Below are 18,962 nucleotides of genomic sequence, written 5' to 3'. Positions count from 1 at the left end.
TCCTGAAGCGTTTTATTGACAGAGGCACAGTCGTTTCCTCACAGGTGCAATAAGTGGAACCTTCTGAGGCTGCCGATCCCAACTGTACTTCAAAACAAGAGGAAAATGCTTTTATTCTTTGTGTGCCGTTTTTTTATTCTAGCATTGTAGCCAAAAATAACTAAAGGAATTATGGTAACTACAATTTTTTCTAGAACCTTATGAGTTGGCTTTTAGTTTTCTTGTTATTGAGAAGTATAACTAAAATACTTACAATACAAGGTTCAACCCCTAAAAACAATCATTGTTTCAAACTATGTCTTTTTCAGTTAGCATTTATTCATTAAAATGTGACCAGGGGTGGGCAGACTATGACCCGGGGCCATGCGGCCTGTTTAACTATTTAAACTAGCCCCCCAAACTAGAAGAAATGATGTTGCTAATCCTAATTCTTGTTATATGTTCCTGTATTTCAGGTGTCTTCCCATAGATGGTGCAGCACACTATAGAAACATTGACCTTTGTTTAGACCCTTAAAAAATATTCTGTATTTATGTAGTATTGGAAAATTTGTTGTTTTCCTGACATTAATGTTTGTTTTATGAGCCGAACAGGCATTTTTCCAATCCTTCTAACAGCAAATGAACACAGCATTTCTCTGAGTTTAGAAATTTAATATGCCGCCCCACCCCCGGTTACTACGTAGGAATCTTTCAGCATTCCACCCTATGAGAAAAATATCAATTTAATTCCCAATCGGAACTGGTGATTTTTTTGGGTTGTTGATTAATTAATGGATTTTATTTTTCAAACGGTCACTATTATTTTGAAAAACCAGTTACTGCTTTTACCCAGTTAATGATGTCTTCTCCAGATAAACCGCAAGACAACAGAGCTGAGAGGGGATCAAAGGAAGATGAGTACCTGTGTAGATTCTTCCACCACCTTTATTCCTTGTTAGTAGAAGTAATCACATAGCCGTCACAAAGGAGATCCATTGTTGTCACATTAACTTCAACAAGACTACAAGGACAAGTCTGGGATGGAGAGCTGGAGTGTGAATGTAGGGCAAAAGAACATTTGCTGAATTTAATTTAAGGGAGAACAAAAGCAGCGAACCCTGCTTTTATATATGAATGATTTTTGCAATCTGAGTGGTCGATGCTGATGAAAGGAAATATAAATCAAGGCTAAGAGTGAAGCTTCTTGGTGAGAGTGCCTCACGGAGATAATGGCATCATCATGCCTGTGTGGTCCGCTGTTACCGAGAAGATTAAACACTTTATCATTGTCTTTGGGACAAACAGTCTGCACGCCGAGCATGCATCCAATTAGGAGATGCCTTTTCTACTCAAACCAGACATTCACTCGTCAGCTCCATCGCACACTGGAAGGCCTAAGAGGACGTGAAAAGAGAAGGCACTCCTATCAGAGCGGTGCTTCCTTACAGGGCAGTAGCCCAAGGTGGGTCCTGACCTCACTTTTACAGCCGCTGTCTCTCACTGATGATATCATGAGAACGAATACTGAAAGACCCAGCAGCTTTCAAGCTCACTTTATCTCATTTTATGGCTGCAATAATTCTGTCTTTCTGAAGAAAAAGTCAGTGGCTATGGGTAAGCATACGTCAAAGAGCAGCGAAGCTCCCAGCACCTCATCAAAGCCTGCAGCTTGTCATGGAACATGTCAAGAGTGAGGCAGGAGCAGGGCATCAGACAGAGAAATGGGCCATGAACAGTGACAGTAGAAAGACAGAAATCCCAATGAGGAGGATGAGGAGGAGGAAGATGGGGACGACAGTGTCTCACAGCTCACTGGTCTGGAATCACAAAGACAATCCATTCCACCACTCAGATGCAGCCTGATGGTTCTTGCTGCAGAACAAATTGCTAGCATTGGTAAAGTACTCCAACAATCAGCAACATTTGACAAATTCTGGAGTGAAATAAAAATTAATTAATTTAAACATCCGTAAAATCTGATTGCTCATAGAAGTGGACAACAAGGCAATGACATTTAGCATAATATCATCACACGTTAGTGAGCTGAGGTGGGACAGTAAACAAGAGAGTAAATATCAAATCCAGAGGGGTATAAGGAAAAGTGTCCTAGTCCATCAGACAAATCATTTCCATTTTTAGACATCTGTTTAAAATGCCCGCAGAATGCCTTCCAGTGGAGCCGTTTCTGACAAGTGCCTCTGGGAAGAGGCCTCAGGCAAAACTACGAATCCTTTAAAAGAAATTTCTTGGATGGCTGAGGAATGCCTGGAGGTCACTGCAGAGCTGCTTGGGAAGGAGGCTGGGAAAATGGGAGTGTAGGGATCTGGGCTCGAAATGTTGACTCACGCCTTAGCCACAACTGCCCTTATGGGGGGATATGGGCTGTCTGCAAGCAAAGAATGGGCAAACCTGTATTGGGCATTTAGGTGGCGCCACATGAAATATTAAGATCCTTGGGTGCTCCATGAGCCCGGAGAGCAAAAATGTTCATTCACATTTCTTTCTGTGGGCGATATTTTCTTATTTTGTGCCAGCTTGTGCAGTAAACAGTGGGTGTATTGTGCAGGAGGGCCTATCAGTGCTGTTCAAGGTGTGTGCCCTTTGCACACAGCTTAATTAGGAAATTAGACAATCAAAGCATGGTCCGCATTTGCTTACCTCACAACAAAAAAAGTGTGGCTTTAGGGCACCATACAACAGCATCACCCGTACATTACAAGTGCGTGTAAAAAAGTGTGTAGTACATTACACACAAAAGGTACAGTACATTATCCTTACAGATACTTCATAAGCCTCACTGGTTAGCTTTATGAGTACTTCACAATACATTTAACATAGACAGGCCAGTTGTATACAGCCCATTTTTACGACACCTGCACTCCCCTTATGACCCTCTATGGGCCAGGACAACACAAATGCCCACAGCACCTGTACAAGTACAGCTACATGCGACTAGAGCCTAGAAATCCAATTCCAGAAAAGTGGTACATTAGATCAGATTGAAGATATGAGTAGATGAGTTATTTTTATGTTTTAAAAGAACAGCACCAAATGGTGCTATAAAAGAAAAAAAAGAGAACAGGGTGAAATCCCAAGTTTGTAATTTGTTTCACTTGGTTGCTCATATGAAAGTGGGAATTATAAATGAAATATCCGCTACTTTGCTGGATTAAATGGTTTGAACACAATGAAACCGTTCCAGTTTAAATATAGCATCACTTTACCATTTCTGTGCAGCTTCGTCTCAGATGGGAAAACATAAAGAACCATTTGTGTTAATGACCCCCCCCCTTGTGCTTTCTTTTCAAAAACTGCGTAGCAACAGAAAGTCAGCTTTACTTTTACAAAAAAAAAGTGAGATGTTTGTACTCTATGTTAATCAGAGATGTCAGCTGATTAAATATATTTCATCATGACAAAAACAATAACATACTTATGATCTGAAAAAGTAACCATGTTTCTCGTGAGCATTGAACCTAAAAAAAATCCTATTTTTTTACAGTCTCAGCCTGCTGGGTTGACTCGGTAAAAGATGGCCGGATGACCCTGCTGAATTAGACGCACTGACAATTAATCAGATGCACTTGCCAATCTGACAGATTGGATCCGATTCAGTCGCCGAGGCGGCGTTGGAAGCATCGATCTCTGTCATCCTCTGTTTTTCTCAGCTCAATCACAGCATCAGTGGATTATCTTTCTGCATGCGCCCAACGTGTCTGAATGGGATGCTGCAGCATGACTGCGATCTCACAACTGATAATGTTGCCTTTCTAGAACTTAAGAAGGATAAGTCCTTATCTCTGGTGAAAAGCCCAACAGTCATTAGAGGCTGCCCAGCCTCTCTGGACATCGATGGGCTCCAAACACCCTTCAAGCCGTCCTTTTCCAGCACAGAAATCAATACAATTGGCATGGATTAAAGAGGTCATTACCTGCTTACTCTCAACACTGCTAACCACTATAAAGAGAAAAGACCTTTGGAGACAAAAGATATTCGGAACTCATACATTTTATAACTGTATCTTGTTCAAGTGCACGTATTAAGGAATTCCCCAAACATTAAAATCACTAAAAAGGGTTAAAAGAAAATTCTCAGCAGCTTCTCTTTTCTATGTCTAAGCTGCTTGAAGCTACGCTTACAACAGCAACCCACCTTCAAGCTACAGCTTAAGATGAAAATTCTATGTAAATGCGCATACATGCACATTTCGGGCTTCCGCGTTTAAAACTCTGGTGTTCATGAATAGCTAAGCAAGTTTCTACTCTTTTCAGGCTATACGTATATTATACCTGGCAATTAAATGCGCGTTGCAAGTTAAACCAGGTCGATCTTTCGCCAATCAGGGACTAGGATTTGGTAATGGCATAGGGATTACGTCCCTTTTAATTAATGGAAGTGCCAACTGTTTGAAAATTGATCATGGTGGAGGAATTAATAATTGTGGTTTGTGCCCGGCCAGAATTTAAATACCAAGTCCTTCATATATCGGAATCTGTAAAAGAAAATGCCTGGAACAAGATTCTCGAGATTTGCACCACTTTGACATTTTGCACCAACTGTAGGTGGCAGATATGCAACACTATGGGTTATACTCATGTTCAAAAATACATGTTTAGCTCATTCTTGCTCAATGCATTCGTAGCTTGAGTCAAAACTACCCTTACAGGTACATAGGGCTAACCTGTACGGGGCAAACAGGAGGCCAGCACGATTAGACAATTTTCTTAGACCCCTTGGTGATCCCATAAAGCCAAAATGTTGATGCATATCTTCTTTTTCTACAGGCATGCTGCGAGTGACAGGTTGTATTTAACTTTTCTGCAACACGCAAGAATAAATTAAATACAGGTGTGTTGTATGAATCTTCAGCACAATAAACTAATTACTGTACATAGTAATGCTCAAGCTCCTTAGGAGCTGCTTGTGAGCGGCCTGGCCTAATGTATACTGGCCAATAAACTTACCACACGCACAACAATGGTACGTTCTATTTTCATGATGCCCCTTACGGTGGCTGTACAAGCTTCAAGAGAACTGCAAGACACACCTGTGCTCCCGTTAAGATGTGCCTTGAACCAGCCACTCCTCTCAATGACCTTACAGCAACCCGAAAACCCACAACACCCATACGGGTCAACCCCTCTGCTTAAGAGCATCATGCGACTAAGGTTTCATGAGGACAGAAAAGGTAAAACATCATAGAAGGAAAAGACAAAGTAAGGTGGTCATTTTTACCAGATGACTCACCGGTGTCTCAGAGTCTCACCCACAACCTCCTCCTCCTGTCCTCCTCCTTCATTCGCCTGCGAGCTTTCACCAAACCCTTTAATAACAAAGTCGAGGGTACAAACGGGGGCATCTATAAAGAGGCCAGATAGTGGCACCAGCATGCTGTAGTCTTTAGAGTCTGGGGGGTGGTGTCATTAAGTGTGAGTGTGTGATAAATGCACTCTGCTTGTCGGATTTGAGATTCTCATTAGTCTGTGTTCAGGAGCAGACCCGGAGCCATTACTCTTGCAGCTGTCTTGACAACAAGCTGATTGTGTCTATGTACGAGAAAGAAAGAAAGAAAGAAAGTATGCTTCCATGGTAATTCTTGAATACAGAGAAGCACTTTAAATGATGCATTACAGCACTGGGAAGCCAAAGACAAAGGCCTTGGGCACTCACAACAAGTAGTTTTTCTCAATGTATGAATGGAAACTCATCTCAACTAAAATCATTTGTCACTGTTCATATTTTCATTATTTGACAGTTTTCTGTAACAATAAAAAAATTATATTAAACAAAAGAAAATTTTATGCTGACAAAGATCAATAAAATGTAAAGCAAGACGGGGAACAAATAAAACCTTTTCCGGTCAATATCTACTTAGAAAACTCATTTTCTATTGTCTTTTCATTAGTTACTTTATGTGTGTATATATATATATATATATATATATATATATAAAGTAACTAATAAAAATATATATTTCATGAAGTTTTTCAACGTTTTTCAGTTTAGGCCACTATGCTGCACATACAGCCATATCAAATTGGCCAAGAAAACAGACATTTGACAAAAACATCATGTTGAGTTTAAATTTTGATTCAGAAATGGGTTCTTTAGTGACACCCTGACCTGATGTAGAGGTTAAACTGGGCTGCATACATAAAGTAACTATAATTTTAATGAAGTAACTAACTAACGACTATAATTTTCATTATTTTTGGCTTTAAAAATGAGTAAACGTCAATGTCTGTGCCAGATAATGTGAAATGTGCATCGCAATATCTTATTAAGAGGGCGGCAGTGGGGCAGGGGTGGAGCGGTCGGCTTCAGGTTAGAAAATGCGCTGAAGTGGGCATCGAATCCCACATTGGTCCTGTAACCATCGGGTAAATAAATTTGTTTGCGAAATGTGTTTGCATAAAAACACTAAGACAAAACTCTGCTCTTTTTCTGCTCTTCTAGACTAAAGACATGTTCTGCATCCTCAGTTTTGACGTTTATTTGAGTTATTTGTCAAACTCACAGTTTAACTGCTGAAAATCTTTGGTAATCGTTTAGGCAACACATCTGCTCTTTTGTGTGTCCACCTTTTCTGCCAATGCATGAATCCTTAAACGACTACATATATTTTTAAATGACAGCTGTGATGTGTTTCTCATCACTTTACAATGCAGTTTATTGCAATAAATAATCCCAAAGTCTGTTTTCTTTGGAGATTGTCATATGTCAGCCACAAACTTGTAAAAAGTGAATAATTCTTGTTCTTTGCTGTCAGCGTGGTACGAGGATGGCACCTCCATGTATCAACACTGAACATTAACAAATAATCATTTGCTTAGTTTATAATGCCTAACATTTGTTCAATGGATCATTTTTACGTAAGAAAAAGATTTTAGAAAACCAGATGTTTCTTTTGTTCAAGCATCAGCCTTGCACATTTTCTTAGGACAATGCAAAACCAGTAATACCAGCATGGATTCATCAGAACAAAATCCAAAGGAGAAATTTACCAGCCTTCAATCTAGATCTTTCACACGGTATAAAACATTTGATCCATCATTAAATAAAAAAATTTCAAGAACAATTCCAGAAACTCCTAAAGTTAGTGCATTGACATATTTAAATGCTACACCACTTCCCTAACTCTTGAGACTTGTAGCAGACTTTATATTAGATAAAATAGATTTACTTTGTCTGCATTTTTTGTTATCTTTGTTTTGTTACAAATGAGCAACCCAGCTCTTCTGAAACTAAAACTTCCAGATAAACTAATGATGCAGTACAGCTCATGTGGAAACACATTTCTATGTGGCAAAAGCTGCAGATGGACCCAATGCTATATGACAGAAAGCACATTATCAGCTGGTACTGCTGTATGTGCCAGCGTGTCACGCCAGATATTCAAAAAAGCTCCCTTTGGATGCACAAAGAGGAAGACGGAGCAGTCATCAGCTTGCCAGCCATAGTGGATGAAACAATCGTCTGGTCCAGATCAATACTCTGACACCAGCCTCTCTGCGGCTCTGCTGTAAGAGCAGATCTGTCCTCGTAGTCTGCTCAGCCTGCAGACGGCTGCGCTTCTGGCTCTGCACTGCAGCGGATCACGGATCACAGGAAATGTGATCCCACCCAGGACGAGGGCTGACACTTTAATCTGTCACTGCTGATGGTTCGTCAAACGGCTCCTCAGGTTCATCAGCCGCCTGGCCATATTTACTCACTAAATAGATGACCTTTCATCAATCTTGAGAAATCTTCCACGCTGACCTTGATGGCAGTGTGCAGAGTATTTATCACCATGTAGCGGCCTCGGTGGGGCCGGCTCCACATTGATCTTTCATTAAAGCCGCTGTGCTGGGCGCGGACGCACCTGTGTGACAGCAGCACTTCAGCAGATTTTCTTGCTTCAAACTGAGACGCAGATGTTCAGAGAGCTTTTAATAATGTCACTTGAGGGAATTCCAGGGAGATATTACAGGAATGAAAGTGCAATGATCTAGTGGTTTGTGATATTTATTTATTTTGTTTAATTTCAGATTTTCCAAAACCATTTGTTGTCATTTATTTTATTTTTGAAAATTTTCATACAAACCTGTTGAATTGACAAAACTATTGTTAAAATCCCACTCCGGCCATCTTCTGATCTATTTTCAAAGCGTTCCCAGTGTTCTTTTAATTATAACTAAGCCGTTTTTAGCCAAAAATCCAAAAATATGTGTCGTTTTCTAGGACATATTTTCTGCAGATCTGCAGCAGTTCATCAGAAATTCCCCCTTTGAGTTGTAGGTGGGACTGTTAGAGTGACCCGCCTTTATGTCCCATCTTAACTTTGTTTACTCTCTATCCCACTAGCTTACAGGCCCTCAAACCCCCAAACCTAACATTACCAGTGCAACATAAATGGCAAGCAATATTGGAGCTATCCAGCCGTAGAGTTTTGAGCCAGATTCCAGCTCAGACGTGGAAAACAGAGACGTACATGGATCCATTTCGGATGGATGTACGTGGATGCATCGGAATGGAGCAGAACAGGGAGCTTGTGGCCTGCCGATTGTAGATTTTATGTAAAACCTGCAAGCCTTTTCAAACAGCATTTTTCTGCCTGCTCTGATTCACCAAAATTTGAATAAAGAAATACTCGGAAATGCAAATTTAAGCTTTGGTTTCTTTATACATGTCCACCATCATCAGAAAAATGTCACAAGAACCTGTTGAAAACACCATTTTTGAATCCAATGGGTCTTTAAAACACAAATAAATAACGCCATGAATGCACTGAGTTACACTCCAGCATCTCCAAAGCACAGCTTGAAAAAATGTTGGAGCTTGTACAATCTGTTCAGTGTAGACTTTCCTCTATTTTACAACAGGAATTCAAACTGCTGGTGTTTCCAAATGGGGCATCTCTGTGTAAAATGGATGAGACCATTCTCTTTAATCTCTGTGATTTCATTTTCTTAATTCCATCCAAGTGATTTAATACGGCAGATGTCTTCTCCCTGCGTTTAAGCCCTTCAGCCATATGCTACTGCTGCACAGACTCCGACACAAAGGGCTTTTAATCAGACTTCCATGATGGAGCACATTCTGTCATTAAAAACACAAAGCTTTGAGCCTTGCTTCTTGATCTTGTTGTATCCAAGTATTGTGTCTGAGAGAGCTCCATCTATTTCTGCTTTCCAAAATATAGAAAAGTCTGCTCAGCTCATCGCTGTGAGGCTTTCTGATCTTTTCTAGCTGGCAGAGATCCTGAAACAGCTCGCACAACACAATTACTTTCTGCTGGGATGAAGAACGCAGTCAGATGACTTAAATCACAGCAAACTTGTCTGCGTCTGTTGCACCCAAACCCGACGTCCTGCCAGTAATCCTGTAACATGAGGATCCCGCTCGAAACAAGAGATTAGAATCAAAAACTGGAGCCCACAGCGACTGTCTGATCTTCTGTCACACTCACCTTTAGCCTTTGCATTGATATTTAATCCAAGTCTTATATGCTATAAAGAACCCTTCAGTTGGGTTTAAAACAAATACAGCAAATCTTCTGCAGCAGATACTAATAGATTTACAAGCTGAAAAGCAGAGCTAGCTGTTTGAATCCAAGCCAACACTCCAGATTATTCGGTTTAAATGTGAGACGGAGTTACAAAACAGCACTTGAATGGCTAAACATGGACATTTTACCATAATTTCATTAATTGCAGACTGAAATTAAAACCAATTTTCACTGCATAAAGCATGAGCATATATCATGTTCAAGCCTTTGAGTTCGTCCCTGTGCTGATTTGAAATGTAACTTTTAACAGCTGGGATTTTCACATCCATACCCAGCCATCGTTTCCTCCACTCCTGGCCCGAAAACAGGCTCGACAGAAATGTGAGAGCCGAGCTCCAAACCCGCAGAGCCTGGCTGATGTCTTTGACACAGATGTTTAGTCAGAACAGTCTGAGTTGTTTGCTGACGCTTCAAAAGCAGCTTGTGTCCCTTTTAACAGAGAGATGATTTATTTAAACCCAGCTGCAGATTTGTTTTCTGTACTGTGAAGTGGAAGGGTTTTGTTTGTGAGCTGCAGTGCTGGTGGAAGGAAGCAGGGTCTGCACATTAGTAGAAAGGACCGCCGTCATAAACTGGCTTTCTCCTAACAGCGTGTTCTCTGTGCTCAAACATGCAGATGCTTTTGTGTGTTTCTGGCTTCAGCCCGGTTACATCGGGAGCCTAATGGAGTGTGGACGACCTATAAAACCCATAAAAACCCTCAACTAGCCTGAAGAAACCTCAAACCCCTTCAGCCTTTTAATTTGAGAATCGTTTTTGTGTAAATAAACTTGGATGTCAGTGAAAAGTTGCTTTAAAGCGCAAACTGGGAGTGTCTCTTTGGGTTCGGGAGCTGCTGTGTGAACAAAGCTGAGCTGGGTTTCAGTTTCTGTCAGAGGAAACTTGAGGTGCCTCCGTGTTGTGTGCTTCGTGGAACAGCATTTCAAATGGTGATCAATAACAAAGATGGTTGGGGTGGGCATACAAAAGAACTTTGCTCTCAGCTTTTCTGATGCCTGCTGGGGAGCTAAGAATACATCACTTCTGCTGATCAATATCCATCAATAAGAGCCGGCAATTTCTCTGAATATTAAACAACCGTGGGAAAGATATCCCGTCACGTTCCATGTGAGGACGGCTAAAGCCAGCAATTATCCTTCCTTCAGCCCCGCATCCACAGAGAGAATAGGTTTGTAATGCAAAGACTGTGAGCCTTCCAACAAACCATTCCAAAAACAGCATCCCGCTTAGAGTCCACTCCATTTACAGTCAAAATGTGACTTGGAGGTAAAAACAATTTAAAAGTACTTTGATAACAGATCAAATAGAAAAGTAACAAAAACGCTTTAAAAAGTTAATTTTTGGATTCTTTGGTAACATTTGGCAGACTAACAACAAAAAGAAAAGAAAAATAGGTTTTAACTCTGTCTTAGCCTGTTAAGCCTTTGACATCAGAGTTTTAGCTCCACCGCCAGCGTTTTCTCTGACTTACTGCAACTCTTCAACCGTTTTACAGAGTAAGCATCCATTCCAACAAATTCTGAAGTTGAGAAAAGCAGTTTTGAGTGGAAATGCAAAGCTAAGGTGGGAAAATGCTTACTCAAATCGACCTGAGCACATTGCGCTGGGAATCAGGATCTCGTGCAAGGACTGTTTTTACCAGTCTGAGCGCAAACCAGGTTAAAACCTCCCCTTTGAATCTTTACACACATTTGAATCTGAGCTCACAGCTCAGATGTGGAGTAGTAACACTTCCTTGGTGCTTTCAGGGTGACAGTCAAAACTGCCCGGTACCGGAAATCCTTCCTGCCCAATACTATAACCCTGTACAACAACTCACTATACAAAAGATAACTCTTGCACATTTTTTTTCCCTCTTTTTCTTTATTTTGCACATCTCTTTACCTGCACTGTTTTGTAAATAGCTTTTTAAATTATACCACATTTTTCTTGTTATTTTTTAATTATTATTTTATATAATTCTTAGTCTTTTTTTCCCAGTCAGTTGTCATGGTAACGAACAAATTTCCCACGTGTGGGATCAATAAAGTATTTCTGATTCTGATAATCTGTGGAATAGGGTTAAACTCTTTGTATAATAAATATGTATATATTTTTTTTAAATCATGAATAAATGTCCAGCAAAGTTTAAAACCATATTAACTATTTGACTAGCTGAATATAATCTGAACTAGTATATTGTTAATTGGTAACTGTGGGGACTTAAGTGATACTGTTTTTATATTTTATCTCTTTTTTTTATTTTTGTTTATTGTTTACAGTTTATTGAGAGTTTGAATTTTTGATATAACAACATATTTACACTTTTCCTGACCCCATAAGCTAAGGTCATACCTATACTGGTGACAGGAAAAATAGTGAAATGTAATAATAATAAATAATTATTAATATCTATAAAATAAATGAACAGATAAATAAACAAAAAAGAGAGTATAAGGTGTGTTTTTTTCTCTCTTTTTTCTTTAATGTGACTATTTAAGTATCTATCTTGAAGTAGTTAAGTAAGGGATTGATCCTGCTAATGTTTAAAACTTAAAATATGTCTATTTGAAACTATATACTGTATAATATAAATGCACAATTTCTGTTACATTTTGTTGATAAAATTAAATCAATTATATTCTAAGGACTGTGATGAACAGAAGCAAAAGATTTTAAATCAAGGATGAAAAAAAAACTTTTTTTTAAGTTTTAGAATACAGAAAACGCCAAATCTGTATTGCCTAAGCAATTATGGTCAGCATTTAACGCCATCCATGAGCCTATTTTAAACTGCAGTCACTTTCCTCCATATCGGGCATCATTTGTTGTCAACATCAGGAATGGAGAACTGAGTCACAAAATATTCTCTGTTTCTGTGTGAGCAAAAGCGCTTCGGTTGGAGCAAGTCCATTACAGACTCAAGGTAAAGTTGACATTTTTTAATGTATTGCTTTCAGAGCTACTTCTCCACATAAAGCCTGGCTGTTTGAGTGTTCAGACTCAGCTTGGTTGTAAAGGCAACCCAATCGCAGCGCAGCTTTATATCCTTGGGAAACCTAATGAGGAATGTCGGATCCTGTCACACAAACTATGATCTTACCAGAAGTCATGTTGCAGCGATAAAAATCCCATGGGGATGTTAGTCAAGCTCCACCAAAGCCTCATGGGTAGACTTCGTTAAGACAGATAGACTGTAAATAGAGCAGTCGCTGCCCTCTACACAACGTCATGCACAGCACACTGGAGATACTATGCATTTATAATGGGCTTTATGTTTTAGGGCTCCCCGAGTCCCACCACCCCACCATTATTATGAGCCCTGTCGCTTTGTCAAATTCCCCAGCACTCTGAGCGAATCCAAGCAGAGACCCTCTGACAATCAGCGAGCACCTCCACTGCACACATCATTGACACTAATGGGGACGGAAGGATGCTGCGGAGTGGTGTGTGGTGCTCAGAGGTGTGTGTGGGTGGGTGCACGAGAAGTAACCAGAGTCAGGATTACACAAACGGAGCTCGTGTGCCTGCTCTGTGGTGCAGAGATCAATTCATGTCACTTCAGCAAATGGCATAACAACCAGTCTCCTCCCCATCACCATCTGCCTCGTCTGCACCAATTTGTCACGGCACTTTCATGTGTGGCCATGACCTCATTTTAAGACCCAACGAGAGCAAGACGCGGAGAAGAACGCCGAAGACCCACAGACAAACGGAGAAGCAGGGCGCCAACAAAGACTGGAGCCCTCCAGGTAAAGAGGTCAACCACAGTTTTAAAGGACAAAGACAAGACAAAAAAAACGTGAGCAACGGTTTAAATCGTTACAGAAAAACGTCCAGCATGTATCCTTGTTACAATAAAGACGCACTCAAATGAAAATGGACATGAACTTGTGGCATTTTTCTGATGACGGAGTACAAATATTTAGAAAATTAAGCTCAAAAATGCATTTCTAATTTTTTTTAATTTTTTTTTTAACTGTATTTGTGGCGTAGAAAACACAGCACAGTTTTCCTCATTTGAGCTGGTAAAACTGTACGGCTGGATAGCTCCAATAATCCTTTTTCTGCACCGCTAATGTTAGGTCAGGGTTGTGAGGAGCGGTAAACTAGCGGGAGAGAACATACATAGAAAGCTCTCAACAGTGTTGCTCTATGCCAACAGCCCAACTCAGAGGATAATTTCTAATGAACTAATGCCTCTCACTATGTCCCAGAAAACAACACAGGTCGTTGGATTTTAGCTTGAAAACTGCATAATCATAGTTTAAAGACTACTAGAAATGCTTTGACAACAGATGAGAAGATGATCAGAGCGGAACTTTAAGAATCCTCAGCTGCACCAAGAAAAAAAACATTTGTTCGCAGAGTGATCATCACGTACCTGTGAGTGATCATTCAGCTTTGGTCACTACTTGATGAAGTGAATATGCGAGTTGACATTATTTTGTACATGAAGGCAAAGGGCAGCAGGGTCTCCTGGGACCTCTGGTGTTTCTTTTGACATACAAAGAGCTTTTTTGTCTGCAAAAATGGCAGCTATGAGCAAATGTTCACACAACCAAACTCTGCTCCTCTCGCACTTTCAAGAACATACTGGCTTCTTTCTCAATGAGTGGGCTTCAAAATATGAAAGCAATGCCCCTCACTCGTTTTGCCTCCGTCTCTCCCTCATGTTTTTGGCACCATAATGCCTCTGTTCAACTCTGTGTTCTGATCGGGTTTCACGGCTGCGTTTTCGCTCTCGCTGCCATTCTCTTCCTCTTTGATGCGTCTTTGTGTCATCGATAAAAGCGGGGATTAAATAATGACATCAGGGTCTCGCATGCCACCGTGATGCCAGTGATCCTGTAAACACCAAGACCTAGTTCCAATACCCCCCTAGCCCTCTCTCATGCTACCGTGGTTTGTTTGTTGCCCCGCTTTCAGCACAGCGCTGTGCCAAAGTGGAGGACTATTCATTTTGACTGCCTCAATAGTCCGCATTGGTTGTACGCACAGCCAGCAAAAAGAGGGATCACAGAACAAAGGAGTGGAAGAGGACACAAATGAACAGAACAAGAGTCCAGCAGAGCATTCATCAGGACAACTCACCAAATCACTGAAGCTCCTAACCTCTTTAAAACAATCAATCTTATGTGGGAGTGAAGCCATCGAGTTGGTTTGACTAACAGAAAATAAACCATTGGAATACAAATCTGCATAATCAAAGTTGCCGCTTTGTAAATATTTCTGTCCACAGCATTTTAAACGACGAACAAAACAAAACCAAAAAAATAGATTTTCTGTCGGTCATAATGAATCAAGGATATAGGTTCAGAGAGTTTTCACTTTTCTGAATACAACATTCATTCCGTTTCTCCTTCTGTGTAAATGCACTGCGGGCAAAATGGATTAAAACCTTGTATTTTTTTAAGCACCAAGCCGAATAAAGACGCTCGGTATTCCACATTTCTGCTTTGACATTATTTCTATATAATTTGGATTCTATTCAAACGAGTATCTAGGAGTATTTGGGAGAATAGGTAAAAACACATCAGGACAACAAAAGAAAACTAATTATTATGTGTTCCACTGTCACCAAAACATTATAACCTATTTTCATTTTTATTTTTTTTACGGAATATTCATCATATCAGGCTTTTTAAAATTCATAGTAACCTCTGAAATGGTCTTTCTTTTTTCTACTTGTCATGTTTGTCTCTCTAGGTAGGATTTAGAATGAAGCTAGAAGTAGGTTTCATGATATACTACAGTCATTCGGGTAGTAATACTCGGATCTCTTTCGTGTTTTTATTGTTATTATTATTTTTATGTTCGAATAAAATATGTGCATATTTAGGAAAAGTTAGGGTCCTATTCGTCCATAGGTTCTTTTTTTGACGTTGCATATTTCGAAAGCAGACAAAATGACTGACTTGGTAGTTCTAGTGTTAAAAAAACTCAAAGATAAGAGACAAAATGTGTCAACTTACAGCTTGTGTAGGTCTGAAAATCCCGCCCTCTCAGGTAATTGCCTTAGCGGGGCATAACGAAGGGCGGACTTCTAAAGTTGGAGCTATTGGTGGGTTGTCCGAGGTCAAAAACCCCTCTGAAGTTCTCCTTCAAAGAGCGTCTGCAGTCTTCTTTCTGTAAGAACAAACAGAAAACAACATGAGAATGACAAACACAATAGGGAACAGCTGCGCTGCAAACACGCTGCTTCAAAACCCTCAGGGATTTGTGTCTTGCTTAAACGGGGCCACTGACCCACAGAGGTCCCATACGGAGGGGCTGTGTGTTCTTGGCGTAATCTCTTCAGTCACTGCGCTGTCATAACATCACAGCTAACACATGCAAGGAGACCATAAAGAAAGCCACATGTGTGGGGAAGTGATGGGTAGAGGAGCCACTTGACAAAGATTGGAACAAAGCCAGGACACGTCCACAATTTGGGTAATTAAAGGAAGATTTCCCTAAATGTCATCATACAACATCATACAGTTTTGACAATCCTACGTACACATACAAAGGCCATGAACTAATTATTCACTTCCCATGCCCAGACCCCCACCCACACACTGTGTCAGCATTTGTAATTTACATCAGATGCACCATGTGGCCTAATGTTCCAGAACACATGCTAAACTGTGGCACTTTTTTCCAGACCTTCTGCAACTGAAAGTGGGTTTTACAGCTTACTGCTCCTAATAGAACTTTAACATTTACCCTAATGTTACACAAACATGAACAAAAATGAAGGTTGGAAGGTGTCAAAGACCCAGTCTGATGAAAATTGTGTTTTTAATGTTTTTAACATGTTCTTTTGGTTTGGCCTGTTTCTGATGATGGAGGACTTATATAAATAATATTAAGCCCCACATTGCATTTCTGAGTATTTCTGCATTTAAATCATTGTGTATCAGGAGCAGATGAAAAAGATGTCACATAAAAAATAAACAGTGTAGGGGCACAATCTCCCTGCTCCGCTCCATTCTGATGCATCCACTTGTAGACGACTAGATCCATGGCATGTATGTCTTGATTTTTCTCGCCTGAGCTGGAATCTGGATCAAAACTGTACGGCTGGATAACTCCAAAATTGCACACTATTTTTGTTGCACCACAAATGTTAGGTTGGGGGTGTGAGGGGCTGTAAGTTACCAAGATAACATGTAAACAGAGACTTCTCAGTTATGAGTGACTGGAAGGGGGGCGGGGTTGCTCCAAGCCAACGATCCTACCCACAACTCAGAGGCAAATTTCCTCTGAACTACTGCCGCTCTGCAGAAACTATGTCTGAATTCCCTCCCCACTCCTTAACTACTAAAAAACATTATAGTGCGGGACTATCTAGTTCCCTGGATCTTAAAAGCAGTTTGGACTCCATGCCTACTACTTATTTTAATTTCCAAACAGCAAATACGACATCTATTTTAAGTATATTTATATATGTATTATATATATATTTATATTTAAAGAAAAAACTAATCAATACGAACATTTTATTAAGAGTATTTATCAATCCACTGTGTTCTGATGATGAAAATGTTGATGGTTTATTTAAAAAAAACATTTGCATACGTTCTTTTTTGGGGAATAAACTGTTCAAACGCAATGCATTGTGGTCTATATTTCCCAATTGAGTTGGCATCGATGTCTTCTGGGAGATTTCTAGGACACTTGATCTTGGAATTGTAGATTCAAACAGCATTACAAAATAGCAAACGCACTACATAGTGCATTAAGTAGTGGAAAGTTAAGGAATTGGACACAATCACATTGACAAAGGTTTTATTTTTATTTTGGCTAACTGGTAAAGCTTTTAAAATAAAACAAAAGATGATCGGAGTGGGACTCTAAACCCAGTAAACCAAAGTTTTTAACTTAGCAGGACATCAACTGTCCAGAATTTACATACTATTTAAGGGTATAGCCAAATTCATTTCTTTATGAGATCCGTCATTCGCCTTTAAGTTAAATTTTGTTCTCCAGGAATTTTTCATGAAGAACATCTGGGTTTCAAACGTTACATTTTTTCAGCACTCGTCACTGGACTGTTGCTCTTTATCATGCCACAGACCAACCACAGTCCTGCTGAGAGGCATGCATGACTGATGAACTTCCTGTGAGCGAAATGCTGTAAAGTCAGCAATTCCTAAACCCACACAAGAGTACAGTATGACGATCAAGGATGACTCATTTCAACTCTCCTATGGATTTCATGTAACCAAGATGTGAACACATTTGCATATGCACATCTGCGGGCAACAAGGCACCCAAGTGAAAAGTGTGGCAGTTGCTACAACCGCGGTGCAATTTCTCACATCCTCGGCCATGGATGAAGCATGTCCACTGACTCACTACAGAGCAGAACCTGAGTTGGTTCCCTAATCCCTCCTGAAAGAGACAGCTGACTGTAGCTGCTGCAAGCTCAACACTGTTGCTCACTGCCATCACTGGATCATAAAGCCACTGAAGGCCTGTAAATACTTAAGATCCACAAGCCGGCGTAAATTAAGCAGAGCAGTGTGACAGCTTCAATGGGTTTGTGTGCGGCGACTTAACCTGTGTGGAGGTTCAATTCAAAGCTGGCAGTTGGAAATGTTACAGATACTGTACCAAGAGATAGCAGGACTTAGTCATGGGAAGTGGTTTGGTGAAGGAAAAGATGATCCTTGTAAAAAAAAAATGTATGTGGAGCTGTAGGACCTTTACTTTAAGTCTCTAAGGACTCACATCCCACATCCAAGTCTCTAAGGGGAGACCACAGATGTTACTCTGCTCATAAATTAAGATAAACAGCATCTCTCCACAAGACAATATCTGGTAGAATCTTTAATCCACAAAGAGCTGTAAGCACCTCATCAACTTACATTGTGGGACTTTCTTCAGATTTGTAATGGCAGTGGACAGCGGACTTCAACCTGGAAGTCAAAGCAACAGTGACGTTTCAAAATCTTAATTTAGTGCTTTAAAAACACTGGTTGAATGAAAGGTTTATAGTCATGGTCACTTTTCCACTACCGTTTTGTTGGATAACGGTTAGCAAACACAAAACCCTGTAAGTGTATGAACCCTGTCAGCATTGCACCACTGACTGATGTCTGCAGGATCCAACAGCAAAAACTATAAGATCTGTACATTACAAGTCCCTGAAGGGGAAAAAACTGAGTTCAATGTGGCTCTCTTCAGATCACTCCAAAGTGGGTTTCAAACAGCTTACAGATGCTGTTGGAACCGGCATATACAGCAGTTTCATGATGTGGCTCTGTGGTGTCTCACTGGAAAAATTAGCAGGTTCTTTAAGGAAAAATGTTAAATGAATCCAGCTTTTAACTGAAGCCAAAGCTGCTGGAAGTAGTCTACCAACCCTGCAACCTCAACTAAACTGCTAACAGTGTCCGCAACTCAGCCAGTCCATAGGAGGCTGGTTCCAATAACTCTGTTGGGTGGTCTCTGCTGGACTGCA

At 40.3% G+C, this 18,962-nt stretch overlaps 1 protein-coding gene across 10 annotated transcripts in view; it reads right to left on the bottom strand.

Annotated features, from left to right (window-relative positions):
* The window catches only part of sema6cb (semaphorin 6Cb), a 170,396-nt gene that overhangs the window by 80,323 nt on the left and 71,111 nt on the right, over nucleotides 1-18,962 (bottom strand). For all 10 annotated transcript variants that reach the window (XM_011485750.4, XM_078932533.1, XM_011485745.4 and 7 more), the window contains one exon: nucleotides 15,487-15,640. The gene's annotated coding sequence lies outside the window, so the exon portion shown is untranslated. The remainder of the gene's footprint in view (nucleotides 1-15,486; nucleotides 15,641-18,962) is intronic.

This window comes from Oryzias latipes, chromosome 16 (assembly GCF_053564925.1).
Source record: "Oryzias latipes strain Hd-rR chromosome 16, Olatipes_Hd-rR_3.1".
NCBI lineage: Eukaryota > Metazoa > Chordata > Actinopteri > Beloniformes > Adrianichthyidae > Oryzias > Oryzias latipes.
The sequence above is the reverse complement of the archived record's forward strand: the minus strand, read 5'-3'. Positions and strand labels throughout refer to the sequence as shown.